Genomic DNA, 5,563 nt, shown 5'->3' with positions numbered 1-5,563 from the left:
GTGACTCCTCACAGAATGATATGTTACTGATAAGATTTTTCCCCATCTTAATGGATACATAGAAAAGATCCCATAAAAGCCACCCAAAATACATAAGTGGACAATCTAATGTGATCTGATAGGAAGTGACAATGTAATGTGATGTGATGTGAGGGGAGCAAGTAAGGGATCACGGTGGGGGGTAACTGACTTCATGTGAGAATTCAGGACGTAGAATTCCCTTTCTGGAACAGAAATGGTTATCAGAAAACAGTTTTTATTTGCTTATCTTTTAAACTCCCACTTTGAAAATCTGAAGATTTACAATCTCTAATGAAAACCACTATGAGTTCTCTTGTTCTCTCTCACACACATAAGCTCATGTGCACACTGCTGTAATATGCAAAGTAATTTACCTACTAAAACCAATTACAGGTTTGCTACAGTGAATAATTATACAGAAGATGGAATTTATATTTTTCTTGGTATTTTATAAAATACGCTCAATTTGTTTCAAAATAACTTAAGACAGTATTTTCTGAAAACTGCACTGTAGCTATTTCATGCTAATTTTGTTATAAAAGATGATACGCTAGAAATTACTTGTGGTTAAATATGCCTAATATAAACTAAACAAGATCATATGAAATGATCACGGAGTATTTGCATTTTTCCCCCTCTGGACCTCTTTTCAAACTGAAATGCAAATGCACGTAGTGGGAATAAACAAGAAGAGGTAGAGACATGCCCACGCCTGCAGGGCTGCAATCTTATTGGCATCACAGAGGTGTGGTGAGCTGGCTCCAGTGCCTGGAGTGTTGGAAGGGAAGGGCACAGGCTGTTTAGCAATGAGCAGCTGGAGTGCCAGGAGCTTTGCCTGGGGATAGATGAGGAGCCAACCAAAAGCTTATTCATCAGGATTAAAGGGAGGGCAGGGACAGGAGACATTATAGTGAGGGTCTGCTACAGGCCACCTCACCAGGAAGACCTAAAGGATGAGTCACACTATACACAGATGGGAGCAGAGCAGGGTAGGAAAGCCAAAGCCCTGACAGAATTAAATCTGGCCAGGGATGTCAAGGGCAACAAGAAAAGCTTCTACAGGTAGGTCAGTGATAAAAGGAAGACTAGGGAAAATGTGAGTCCTCCCTGGAAGGAAACAGGAGACCTGGTTACCTGGGACATGGGGAAGGATGAGGTACTCAAGGACTTTTTTGCCTCCATCTTCACCAGCAAGTGCTCCAGCCACACAGCCCCAGTCGCAGAAGGCAAAGGTGGCGACTGGGAGAATGAAGAATCACCCACTGTAGGAGAAGAACAGGTTTGAGACCATCCAAGGAACCTGAAGGTGCACGAGTCCATGGGACCTGATGAGATGCATCCACAGGCCCTGAGGGAACTGGCGGGTGAAGCGGCTAAGCCACTATCCATCGTATTTGAGGAGTTGTGGCAGCCCGGTGAGGTTCCTGCTGACTGGGAATGGGGAAACATAACCCTCATTTTTAAAAAGGGAAAAAAAGGAAGACCCAGGGAATGACAGGCCAGTCAGTCTCACCTCTGTGCCCAGCAAGATCGTGCAGCGGATCCTCCTGGATCTATGCTAGGGCACGTGGAAAATAAGGAGGTGACTGGTGACAGCCAACAGGGCTTCACTAAGGGCAAATCGGGCCTGAGGAATCTGGTGGCTTTCTGTGACGGGGTTACAGAGTTGGTGGGCAAGGGAAGAACAACTGACGTCATCTACCTGGACTTGTGCAAGGCATTTAACACTGTCCCACACGACATCCTTGTCTTTAGATTGGAGACACGTGGATTTGACAGATGGACCAGTCGGTGGCTAAGGAAATGGCTGGATGGTTGCACTCAGGGAGCTGCAGTGTCCAAGTGGAGAGCAGTGACAAGTGGCCTTCCTCAGGGTTTAACACCTTTGTCAGCGACACGGAGAGTGGGATCGATGCACCCTCAGCGAGTTCACTGACAACCCCGAGCTGTGTGGTGTGGGGACAGGCTGGAGGGCAGGGATGGCACCCAGGGGGACCTGGGCAGGCTGGAGAGGGGGGCCCGGGCAAACCTCATGGGGTTCAGCAAGGCCAAGGGCAAGGTCCTGCCCGTGGGCCGGGGCAATCCCCAGCACAAACCCAGGCTGGGCCCTCGAGGAGTGGCTGGAGAGCAGCCCCAAGGAGAGGGACTGGGGGGGTTGGTGGGGGGAAAACTGCCCGTGAGCCAGCCCCGTGCGCTGGCAGCCCAGAACCCACCCGTGCCCTGGGCTGCAGCCAGAGCAGGGGGGGCAGCAGGGCCAGGGAGGGGATTCTCCCCCTCTGCTCCGCTCTGGGGAGACCCCCCTGCAGTGCTGGGGCCAGCTCGGGGGCCCCCAACAGCAGAAGGACCCGGAGCTGCTCGAGCGGGGCCAGAGGAGGCCACGGAGATGCTGGGGGGGCTGGAGCAGCTCCCCTGGGGGGCCGGGCTGAGAGAGTTGGGGGGGTTCAGCCTGGAGAAGAGAAGGCTCCGGGGAGCCCTTCGAGCGGCCTCCCAGGGCTTAAAGGGGGGGCAGGAGAGGGGGGGAGGGACTCTGGATCAGGGGGAGTAGGGACAGGATGAGGGGTGATGGTTTTAAACTGAGAGGGGAGATTTAGATGAGGTCTAAGGAAGAAATTCTTCCCTGTGCAGGTGGGGAGGCGCTGTCCCAGGGTGCCCAGAGCAGCTGTGGCTGCCCCCTCCCTGGAAGGGTTCAAGGCCAGGTTGGACGGGGCTGGGAGCCCCCTGGGCTGGGGGAAGGGGGCCCTGCCAGGGCAGGGGGGTTGGAACTAGATGATGTTTAAGGTCCCTTCCAACCGAAACCTTTCTATGATTCTAAATCCAAATTATTTCCCTGCACTAGTCTTGAAATCCTTGTTCACAAATTTAGTCCAGCCTTGTAAAATTGGAAAGATCCTGGTAATCATTTTTGAGGAACCATTTACATCTGAAAGAGCTGTACTAGACAAATGATCAAAACACTTTTGTCTCACTGATTTTGATTTATCACTCTTTCATAGTAGACAGTGTCCTTTTCTTTTTTTTTTAAACAAATCTAGTTGTTATCCTCACTTCTTGCACAAACTTGTATTTTCTGTGTTTAACCTGAGCCCTTTCCAGCACAGCTCCATGACCAGTGAAATGCATATGCAGTCATTAAGGGTTTATCTTCTTAATGTGGTATCATTTAAAATGAGGTGCAGTGGGTGTTCTACCTCTCCACTGAGATCATCTTCTGAATCACCATGGGATTGTTCCCCCTTCTTTCAGATCCCTTAGTGTAGCTTAAAGAGAGCAGTAGGGTCTTGGTGATACACGCAATGGTAGAAACTAGAATGAAGAATACTTGTGTAAAATCACCTTGTGAATGAAAACAGTCCTTGGAATAGTTTAAATATGAAATAAAAACTAGGAACTGGCCATATCACATGCAGAACTGGAGATATACCATTAGGTTTGCATGTGTCCGTTTAAAACAATCTTTTGTGTCCTGATAGAGAATCAGACTTTGCTTCTCTTTCCTGAAGTTACCATTTTAAATACTTCTGATCTCCTAAGGGGAGAAAGAAATTTAACTTAGGTTACAAGTGTCAACCCTGTTTGTCTCTCAGCACTGTACTTGTTTGGTACTTATCTACAACTGCCTCAAGACACCAACGCAGGAAAAGCAGCCTGCCCTGCAAGGCTCAGACAAACAGGCCATGAATGGCGACAGAAACTGAAGTGCTTTGTGCTGCGACCTAGCTGCGGCCGAAACAGAAGCCCGAACAGAACAACTGAGCGCATTACCCCTCAAGTGAGATTAATTTGCTGACAGCTGACATACTTGCTGCTAGGTATTAAGAGATCACAAACCCAAGCCCTTACTAGTTGCATGTCTATGAAGCATACAGAACAAAATCCGCACTGTCAACAATTTTTGCTATATACCCTAAGAGTCTCCATTATGCTTGGTAAGAAGTAACCTTTCACACCACAGAGGGTTGAGGCAAAGCCTTCAACAAGATAATATAGTTTGCATACAGTACCATTTTCTTTCCTAAAGCTACCAGGAAACGTGGCACGTAGCCCTGCATGCTATCACTGGGAGACAGCTAAATCACACCACCTTGGTTTAACAGAGAGAACCCGTAATTTCACCCAGAAGCTTTAATACACTTACTTACTCCTATATTTTTCCTTCCCTTTTCTCTCTCAGCTTTAAAGGCTTTGCCTATCTTAGCTGTTTAAGCCTTAGCATATCATTGCATTAACACTGTTTTGGTTATCGGTGAGGTGGGAGACAGGTGGGATACATACTTTCCAACATAATTTCACTACTTGTCTAAATATACCATGAAAATCTATTTATTCAGTGAAAATTCTCAACTGTATCAGCAATAGCTTGACTGTGTAGGCAGAGAGTAAAGTACCTGATCTTTCTGTGTATAAAACATAGGTCTCCCCAGGACATGCTGTGAGTCCTTTTCCTGAGACCCGAGATGTTTTTGTTAACCTCAAGCCTTGCTTCTCATACAAATAACTGAGTTTCCTTAGCTACAAGCTGATACCTACTTAGTAAAAAGGGATTTCTTGAAAATGGGTATCATCAGCAATGGGGATGTTGTGCTTATACACTGGGGGATGCTTTGCTTACACTTTTGCCTAAGCTATTTTATAACTCGATGCGTCACTGGCACACTCAGGCTTTTCCACAGGATGCCTCTTTTTATTCTTTGCTTTTCTAAGCCTTTCTAAGCTTTTCTGGGTAGGTCATTACAATGCCATCATGCCGTACTGCCAGCAATGCCAGCGGGATGTGAGGATTACAACCAGTACTGGTGGCTCTCCTGACACGGCTCCTGACTGGAAGCGTCCCTGGCTGAAAACTTCACTCTCCCACTCATTGGATTTTTCCACAGCTGTGTGTTTCCACCTGGACCTGCTCCTGCTGGGAACACATAAGCCGTGTTAAAAAATCCTGATGCCCTGCACTGCCCCAGACTTGCAGTGCCATCCCCTGAAGCAGTGACCCACAATCCCACCTCATGGCAACATTGCCTGTACTTTTTAGGGGAATTCAACAGCTTTTGGGCAAAAAGAGCCAAAAATATCCTTGAAAGCCTCTTAGCTTCGCTTGCCCAACGCATCAGACAGTGTGGAGAGGGACGATGCGGCCCATGTTGGAGGCCAAGCCCTGCCAAAGCAGGCACAAGGAAGGGATGAGGATTGGGGTCTCTAGCATTGCGAGGGGCCATAAATGGGTTAAAAAGGCATTTTTTTTTTTCCCCACACGGGTGAAATTCTGAGGGGAGATAGCCCAAATTGAGGGGAGCCACGCTTACCTGAGGGGAGCTGTGACCTTCCCCTGCCCCACCTGGGGCCGCCCCCTCGTCTGGCGGATGCCTCCCTGAGGCAGGCACAAGGCGGGAAACAAAAATCTTGGGGGGGGGGGTTAGCGTGGTGAGGCCGCATTAACGGGCCAAAAAGGCGGGGTTTTAGCAACACGGGTGCAGCCCTGAGGGGCGGTAGCCCCCGCGGGCCGGCCCCTTCGCCTGGCTACGAGCCGCCCGGGCTGAGGCGAGGCCCC

This window comes from Tyto alba, unplaced genomic scaffold (genome assembly GCF_018691265.1).
Source record: "Tyto alba isolate M040663 unplaced genomic scaffold, T.alba_DEE_v4.0 Super-Scaffold_1, whole genome shotgun sequence".
NCBI lineage: Eukaryota > Metazoa > Chordata > Aves > Strigiformes > Tytonidae > Tyto > Tyto alba.
This window is presented reverse-complemented; position numbering follows the sequence as displayed.